Source organism: Dipteris shenzhenensis, chromosome 9 (genome assembly GCF_047967505.1).
Source record: "Dipteris shenzhenensis isolate YYH24624 ecotype China chromosome 9, Dip_SZ_1.0, whole genome shotgun sequence".
Taxonomy (NCBI): domain Eukaryota; kingdom Viridiplantae; phylum Streptophyta; class Polypodiopsida; order Gleicheniales; family Dipteridaceae; genus Dipteris; species Dipteris shenzhenensis.
In genome coordinates, this window is record NC_141604.1 from 5,170,925 (window position 1) to 5,180,377 (window position 9,453).

The 9,453-nt window shown below is 44.5% G+C and overlaps 1 pseudogene across 1 annotated transcript; it reads right to left on the reverse strand.

The window, feature by feature from the left end:
• Window positions 1-2,847: 2,847 nt before the first annotated feature.
• Window positions 2,848-5,103, reverse strand: LOC147898113 (polyphenol oxidase I, chloroplastic pseudogene; annotated as a pseudogene). Its single transcript, XR_015541493.1, has 2 exons — window positions 4,049-5,103; window positions 2,848-3,856 (listed from the first exon to the last, which is right to left on the reverse strand). The product of XR_015541493.1 is annotated as a polyphenol oxidase I, chloroplastic pseudogene (transcript).
• Window positions 5,104-9,453: the final 4,350 nt, after the last annotated feature.

A 9,453-nucleotide genomic window follows, 5' to 3' on the forward strand; every position in this document is an offset into this window, starting at 1 on the left:
ACAAAGCACATTGAGGTGCATTATCACTATGTGCGGGAGAAGGTTTTATTAGGTCTTATTGATCTAGTTTATGTCAGCACAGAGGATCAAGTAGCTGACATATTCACGAAGGCATTGGGCACAGAGAAGCTGCGTAAGTTCAGAGACCTGCTTGGTGTGCAGGAATTGGGATTGAGCTCGAGGGGGAGTGTTGAGATATCGAGCTCCACTCGTGATATGCCAGGGTGACTATTGTGCATTTATGTCAGCGACTTGTTAGCTACAGATGCGATTGGTACACCACCCACGAATAATAGCTGGATGACAGCTATCCTTATCTACTCTAGTTCGTGGCTCAGTTAGTATGCCACCTTAGTTAGCTGAGTTTGGTTTGAGACCGACATATAGGGTTCTTCTATTTCTTTGTACAAGAGTTCTTTTGGCTTTCACAACTAAGAAGAGGAAACCTATTTTCAGCCTCCACCTTTGTGTATATTCCCCCATTGTGTATGTGCAAAAGCCGCAAGTGAGACTCCTTCCCTCTCTCCCACTATCTTCACATATGGAAGCGTGCATTTTGGAGCAGCGGGTGTTGAATCATGGGAGGCCCAATTTGTAAGTATCGATCTCAAATTATATTGTTTATGTAGTTTATTAGGAGGTTGTTTCTTTGTACTAACCCCTCCGCAAATTGTGTCGTCTTGCAGCTTGATATCATGGGCAGATACCCTACTCCTGTCGAGACAGCCTACCACCACCACCATCGCAAAGGAGATACATGGAAGCACTTCTATCATGACCAGTTGATGGAGCAGTATATCCGGGCTACTGGAGCACCCCCGAGGTATTTGAAAGTAATTAAATAATGTCAATATTATAAGTAAAGATTTGATTTTTCATACATTGATATATGTTGTCCCTTGTTTACAGGCCCCTGCATAAGAAGACGAGGAAGAAGACAAGGAAGGAGGCGGAGAAGGGAGCGCATAAGGGAGCGTGGAAGGGAGCGAGGATGTGGAGAACTTAGATTGGTCGTAGAAGTAGTGCTAGCTACTCTTTTTTGTACTTAAAGCCACTAGCTTGGCTTCGTGCCTCTTGTATATACACTCCTCTTATTTTTTGTACTTGAAGCCACATGACGTGGCTTAGCTTCGTGCTATATGTACATACAAGCACTTTTTGAGCTTTCAATTTTCTTGTGCAACGTTCTATCAATTAATGCCTTGTGAACTAAACGTTTTGGAGTTGTAATGTTTTATTTGGAATTGTAATTGTCGGCTATAGACGTGCTTGCAAGAGTGCTAATTAAAATGAGGTTGGCTATAAGAATTTAATTACATAATGTGGAAATGGGATTCCTGTAACTACATAGCATACACAACATACACAGCATTCTGTAAATTTAAAAAATATTATGTAGCATGTCTATCAGTGCGTCTATAAACGAGTCTATATATGCGTCTGTCTGTTCGAGGAGTGTCTATTTGCATGTCTATAAAAGCGTCTATAAAACTATTTATAAATGCATCTATACACGCGTTTAATTATGTGTCTATCTGTTTTTTAAAATTTCTAGCAGAGCATCTATTTATGCGTCTATATGCACGTCTATACGTGTGTCTATCTACTATATAGACACGCTATTAGACGTGGGTCTCTAGATGCGTAAATAGACATGCAAATAGATGCACCCGTAAGTTTGTTTTTTAATTCAGTAAACACGTCTATGTGCATGTCTGTAGGTGCTTTGCTTGTTGTGTTATACTTAAGATATGACAATTTGTGGCTATTATGTGTAGTATATAGAAAGATGCTTATTTGTGAAATGCGACTTATAATGCAACCTGCCAAGCTAACCACTCTTGTTAATTGATAAATTAATCTTGTCAAAAAGATTTTTAAACAAAGTTTTGTCACACTTAGGTGTTTGATATACTTATAAACACTTTGTAAAAAATGCTAGCTCCTTGAAATTAATTTTATTTTCAAGCATTCTAGATAAAGTTTAAAATCTAAGTATCATCTAGGTAAAAGACTGTGAATTACCATATATTTATGACCATTTTGTAATCACATGTAATAGTTTATGTTCCCCTTATAGTTTTAGATAATAATCCTATGAGTCTACCTTAAGCTCAAGAGAGGAAATCACCAAAAAACACATCTAGAACAAGTTGTGATTTTTTTGCCCACTAGACTTGACAATACCTCATCTGTTCTACACAAACAAACTAGTGTGTGTGAAGCCATCCACACCACGGCATCGCATATATAATACTCTCAAAAGTATGTTCTAAATAAAACCTTTATCTCCTCAAACCCTTGGATAGCAAACCTTTCCATGTGGATGTAACTGTGGCCGCTAAAATGGAAAGACTCCTTACAACTGCAGTTTGGCAGTTCGACATCCCTTGTCTCAACATTCGGACAAATGTACCTTTGATGAGTAGTTTCTTCGGAACAACACAAGCGTATTGGTCTGATCATGACGCCGTCTACATTTCATACCAATTCGTAACGCGGTTGCCAATGTTCAAAGCAACATAGCTTCCAATTACCTTCCAATACTTAAATTTTCAAAAAAAGAATTAAAGCATCGGTTTTAATAGCCTTTGTACCAAAAACTTCGTACCCTAATCAATTTGGTTAATAAGTCTTCCATATGTCTAGAGACTGCACAACTCATAAACCGAAGCCACTGTTCCTCTGCATACATGCACCCTTGTTTCTTTTCACTCACACATAAGTGTGTGAGTGAGTGGCACATAGTCCATGTATGGTCTATGCTAATTAATAGGTAAACAGGCTGAGCTATTGCTGCTCCCAAAAAAAAAAAGTTGAAGAAGATTGTTTTGTGTGAAAAATTGGCAACCTCAATTTTTCCAATGGCCTTCCCTAGAATGCCTAAAGGGCTTTGAGGTCGTTGAAGGCTTCAAATTTCAGGGCTGCACTGCCTCTTACCAGGTACACGTTGCATGCGTGCATACATTATTCGTGTATAAGTATGGATTAGTCGTACTCGATGAGAAAGCCTCCGACAGAGACGAGGGACGATTGCTGCGTCCCTTTTGGCCCCTTGGCAATTACCGTCACTGCTATCTTGGATTGATCCTCGATCCCAAGCTTCTTCAGAGCATCCAGAATTGCAAATCTCGCATTCACCGTGCGATTGCTCATGTCCATTCCCACATGTGGAAGATTTGCAAACGAGCCCACATACTCTGCCGAGTTCAATGGCGTCTTTGAATCTGCTTCCGGTAGGTTGATGAACACAGCTAAGTGGATCAGTGCCGTCATAGGCACCTGCAAATTTTGCAGCACCAGCACCTCTTCCACTTCGTCCTCCTTCAGTCCTTTAGCTTTCGCAAACTCTGCGACAGTTTGCGTCGGACGTGCTACTAGTGTTGTGAGCTTTTCCGTCACCTCATTAGCGCTCTTGTCTTTCGATGCTGGGCCTAGCTCCGGCAGAGCATCTGCGCTTTTGGGAACCACCCCTTTTGTGCCCAAGATCGGCTTTACTACGTTTTGCCAGATGGGGTCTCCCTTCGCGGGCTCGTACGCGATTCCCAACGCGGCGGAGTTGAGGGCATCTTTCACTGACACCTTCACCAGCTGCGCTTTATCGTCGTAGAAAACGAACTCGGAATTGAGGAAATCAGCGTCCGTGTGATCTTTACGACGGCCCCCGAGATTGTTCCAGACCACCCAAAGTCGATCGACATTCGAGTGATGGCAATAGAAGATGGGATCTCTTCCCGCAGAGTAGAAATTACCCATATCCTCGCCGTATGTTCGATCGGGATCGCCCGTCCACGCGTGAATAGCAGTGTGAGGAAGACTCTCCAAGGTACCTTGTGCACTGTCGGTGGTCAGGCCTCTGCGGGGAGTAGCAAATTCAAGTTAGTGTAAGCGCTTACGAGCATGGTAGGCGTTTCTAATACTCAGGAGATCTAAGACCACAAGTTGCCTGTAGAGCGATCTACACTTAATAAATATGGTAGATACTAGCTGCCAGTTCGTACCGTTCATCGGACGTCACCAAGGCCAAATGCAGCGACAAGCGACTTACTGGAAAAGAGGTGCAGTTCCCATGAAGATGCTGGCAGTGGTAGCCTGAACTACTGACTGATACATGATACTTAGATTGTCCTCAATGATCTGCGTATTCGATAGAGTCGATTCGGAAGACAAATCAGATATATTCAGGGTCGTTAGCGTCGGAGGAAGGTGGCTTTGATTGCGATTTGCATCATACAGCCCAGGGTACTTTGTCTGTTGCAAGAACATCGACGGTATGACATTTCCTAAGGTTTGGTCATCCCAGTTCCAATACGGAAGAGCGAAACTGGGGTCCCCGATCAAGCTGCCAAGTATTTTTTCGTGGAAGTAGAGATACCAACGGTGCCACGGAAGGAAGATCCATGAAAAGTGGATCTGCAACGGCGTGGTGGTATTAGGGAGCGTGTACGCTCCATTGCAGAAGGCACAGTGGACATCGGCTTGTTGCTTGAAGCTTCGTGGATCGTCGGTGGGCAATGCCCTCATAAGCTCATAAGCTTTGTTGTATTTTTCGACGTAGGCAGTATCCAATGCTGCAAGATGAGCAGGCCTTCTGATTTTAGGTGGGGGCTTCATCGTAGGACCCGGACTGAAGACGATGGGTGGCTTTTTGGACACGGGCAAGCAGCACTTGACTGTCATGGTTGGCTCACCCGTAGAGGACACAGTTGCAGGCACACATGAGGAGAGCTCGGGAAGTGGAAGGGGCTTGGCGAGGGCAGGAGCCGATAGCATGGAGCTGAGGCCGGCGACAGAGGCAGCCATGAGCTCGCGTCTGTCGAGACGAGTAGAAGGAGCATTGTCTCCTTCAGTGGCAGAGAGCTGCTGTCCAGGTGCAGCTGCAGCATTCTCCTCATTAGCGCCGGCTTGGGCTGCAGGGGGGGATAGAGCTCGACGAGGCAACCAAGAGGTGCGAGTGCACCGGGAGATGGAGAGAGAGAGGGGAAGGAAGGCATGGGAGGGAGGTATGGGAGGAGGACGGGAGGTGGCGAAGGGGGAGGGGGGAGGGAGGGGAGGGGGGGAAGCGAGGAGGAAAGGAGCAAAGGCGGTGGCGGAAGCAGCCATGGATGCTGAAACTGATAGTGAGGGTGAATAAAAATGGTGGGAATGAGGTGAATATATAGATTCACCTGGTCATAAGTTAAATGCCAGGCCAGTGGTTTGATTGTACAGTGTGATAACAGTGCCTTGATTGGATCCAGTACGTCTCCTTTCTAGCACGCACGTTTATACAATGTTGCTTGTATTGTTTACTAGTCCTTGGAGCTCTTATAGCCCGTGACTTTGTTCCCCCACGTACTCTTGATTGGATCCAATACATGTCTCCGTCTAGCATGGACGTTTATAGAATTTTGCTTGTATTGTTTACTAGTCCTGAAGCTCTTATAGCCCGTGACTAACATTGTTCCCCCACGTACTCCCACGAGAAACAGGCTTCAAATCACCCTGCCACTTAATATTCTATATCAATATTCTACCCAAAAGTTATAGTCCCCCACGCTAGTTTTGTCCAACCAAGTACTAATAAATAACACATGGGTTCTCTTCATCTTCCCATCTACGAAAAGTAGTGCTCTTATAGCCCGTGACTAACATTGTTCCCCCACGTACTCCCACGAGAAACAGGTTTCAAATCACCTGCCATTATATTCTATATCAATATTGTACCCAAAAGTTATAGTCCCCCACGCTAGTTTTGTCCAACCAAGTACTAATAAATAACACATGGGTTCTCTTCATCTTCCCATCTACGAAAAGTAGTTCTCCTTGCTGACAAAGCCCAATGAACAATGCTCAAGCTAGTCCCCAAGAGTCATATCCCCCATGCTAGTTTTGTCCAACCCGTACTACTAAATAAGACATGGGTTCTCTTCGTATTTCCATCTGATGGAAAGTAGTTCTCCTTGGTGACAAAGCCTAAATGAGGTGAGTAACTGTGGGCCACTGCAATGGCTGGTAATTAACTACCAGTCTGATGGAATCTTAGTCGCCACCACAGACGTGGCTAGTAATCTTGGATGCCACCACCTCTAATTTACTGCACTTGTAGTAATCATGCATGCAGGTGAGTAACTGTGGGCCATTATGGTGCCTACTAATTAATTGCTAGCCCGATGGCCACAAGGTGGCTGATGAGAGTCACCACCGCCAGGCAGTAATTACCACCATTGGCCAACCAACGTCGTGGCCCTCACCTTGAAAGTGTAGTTGGGCTACATACTTAAGCCTCCGCTGCTCCATTCCCTTAACTATTTTAGTCTTCTATCCCTCTCGATGATTTCTATCTCCCTTGCACTCTTCCTACAGCTTCTATCCTTCTCGACCATGTCTATCTCCATTGCACTCTTCCTGCAACTTCTACCCCTCTCGTAATGGACCCTGCACATTCTTGGAGCTCCTCACACAATCTTTCCTCCCCCTCTGCAGCCAGTGCAAGAGCCTCTCCTCCCCTAATCTTGAAATTTTGACATGTGGGAGCTCCTTACTCGCTCTTCAAGAGCCCAATTTGGATTCTCTCAGCAATTTCACCAAGTTGGTACAGGAGGTGAACGTAAAGGAGGGTCAAATAGTCTGTCAAGGTCAGAAGATTACCATCATAGAAAGCGTGATTGAAAATGCATTAGGCTCTCCTGGAGGCAATTTGCAAGCACACTTCTTTGAGAAGCAATGGAAGAGATAGGATATAATTCTAGATGTTACCCGAATGCTCAAATTAGTAAAGATGGTGTAGTCAAGTTTCTAGCTTGCCAACAGACCTCTAAAATGTGTTGAAACAATGCACTTTTTTCCTAAAACAGGAGGAGCCGTGAAGTTCTAGCAGGTTCAAGTAGTAGTAGAGTAACTAAAAGGACGTGATGTATCTTTCTTAATGGCAATGTCCAAGAGCATGATAACCAACCTGAAGAATTGCATGGATGGCAAATCCCAATTATCATCTCAGTCTGCTAGAGTTGCAATGAACTTGACGACATCTACCCTCAAAGGGAATTTTGAGCAATACGATAAGGAAATGTCTCAAAACATGACTTTTCTACAAGAGAAACCTACCAATGCAGCAAAGGCAATGCAACTTGAGAAAATTCTCAGGGAGGGTGCAGAAGCCAAGGTAGAGGCGGCACAAGCGAGGGCCTTGCAGGCACAAGAGCAAGCTGAAGCCACTGCAAAAATGGTCGACATGGAACGGAATAAAAGAGAAGAAGCAGAGAAACGCATCAAGGAGCTCCGCTCGAGACAGGCTTGAAGAAATGAGAAGTGATGGGGACATCACAGACAAGGAGCTAGCAATGATGCAAAAGGAGCTTGAAGATCAGAGAGCTAAAAAGGAGGGTCTTTAAAAACAGCTCTGCAACATGCAAAATGCATTGAACATTAGAAAAGGCCAGATGAGGCAGGAGCTTAAAAGTGAGAATGCAAAGACCAGAGTGGTGATGCAAGAACTGCCAGAGACCTTCAAGGCTAAGAAGGATGGGGCAACGAGTAGTTAGGGTGGAGAAGACAATGAGGCAGCTCTCTAGGCTAGGAAAGTTGCAAAGAGCAGCCACAGTGGAGCAAGTTGTAGCAGCCACAATGAGGGTTGTTTTTTTGAAACACTGTTGGAAGTTCAAAGAGTAAGCTACAAGACCCTGCAACAAGATTACAATAGGGTTGTGCACAAGCTTGCTGTGGCTTTCGATAGTTTTGAAAAGCAATCCTTGTCATGAGAGATTTCCAAACTAGAGTGGAAGTCTTGGAAACGGCCCGTCTTGATGTTTTTGAGCAATTTAAGCAGCTTCAACAGATGCTGAGGGATTCAGATGAAGCTATTGCACAGAGTGAGCAAAGAGGGAAGGAGATGAAGGAGAACATCCATAGCCTTAGGATGAGGGAGGAAGGAATTAAGAAGCAACTTCATCATGTACAAAGCAAGACGGTGATATTAATGGCCGCAATAGTTAAATCGGATGCCTATCCTGCTATGCAATAGAGTCCAAAATGCATGGTCTGCCATACTTCCATCATAGATGATTGCATGATCCAATGGCCTGTGTGCTACCACCCTGTTCACGTTTTTTGCTTTGGGGTGTTTGTGCATGCAAGATCGCTATGTACAGAATGTCCCCAACCCCCAAACACCTCCCAAGAGGCCCCCCAAACTATCCCCATTGACTCTCGACCTTCCTCCTAGCCTCTTTCTCCTTGCAGCCTCCTCCTCCTCCTCTCAACCTCCTCTCAGCCTCCTCCTCCTCCTCTTAACCTCCCCTCAACCTCCTTCTCTCAACCTCTTCCTCCTCTCAGCCTCCTCTCAGCTTCCGCCTCTCAACCTCCACTCATCCTCCCCCTCTCAATATCCTTAGCTTCCTCTCAGCATCCTCACCTCTTCTTGCTCTTAGCCTTGTCCTCTCAATCTCTTCCTCTTTTATTTATCCCATTCTTTCCATATTTATGAAGCGCTCCTCTTCCCCTAGACTAGATGTAAGACACATTTTTAAGTACTTCATTTTGGGATTATCAAAAGGGGCTCATATGGGAGCGAGGGTAAAAGGACTATGTTGTGGAGAAAGAGAGAGAGAGAGAGAGAGAGAGAGAGAGAGAGAGAGAGATCGATTCCCATGCATTGTGTGTGTGTGTATGTGTGTGTGTGTGTGTGTGTGTGTGTGATTTCACTAAAAAATATGTGTGTGTGTGTGTGCACATGTGTGTGTAAGAGAGAGAGAGAGAGAGAGAGAGAGAGAGAGAGAGAGGGAGAGATGGATTCCCATGCTCTGTGTGTGTGTGTGTGTGTGTGTGAGAGAGAGAGAGAGAGAGAGAGAGAGAAAAGCAAATGGATTCCTATGGATCATGATGTAGTGGACACAATAAAGATTTGATTTGATTCCTAGGCTTTGTTTGATTTAAAGTTATTTTGTAGATATTCTGATTTCTATTACTAAGTTAATGATTATGCGGAAACTTACGCATAAGCTCATGCGGAAACTTACGCATAAGCTCATGCTCATGCATGAGCATAAGCATGAGCTTCTGCTTATGCTTATGCTTAAGCATAAGCATAAGCATAAGCTCATGCTTATGCTCATGCGGAAATAGAGAAGGAGCTTATGCGGAAAGAGAGAAGGAGCTTATGCGGAAAAAGAGAATGAGAGAAGCATAAGCTTCTCTCATTCTCTATTTCCGCATAAGCTTATGCGGAAACTTACGCATAAGCTCATGCTCATGCATGAGCATAAGCTCATCCTTATGCACATGCGGAAATAGAGAATGAGCTTATGCTCATGCGAAAAAAGAGAAGGAGCTTATGCGGAAAGAGAGAAGGAGCTTATGCGGAAAAAGAGAATGAGAGAACCATAAGCTTCGCTCATTCTCTATTTCCGCATAAGCTTATGCGGAAACTTACGCATAAGCTCATGCTCATGCTTATGCTCATGCGGAAATAGAGAA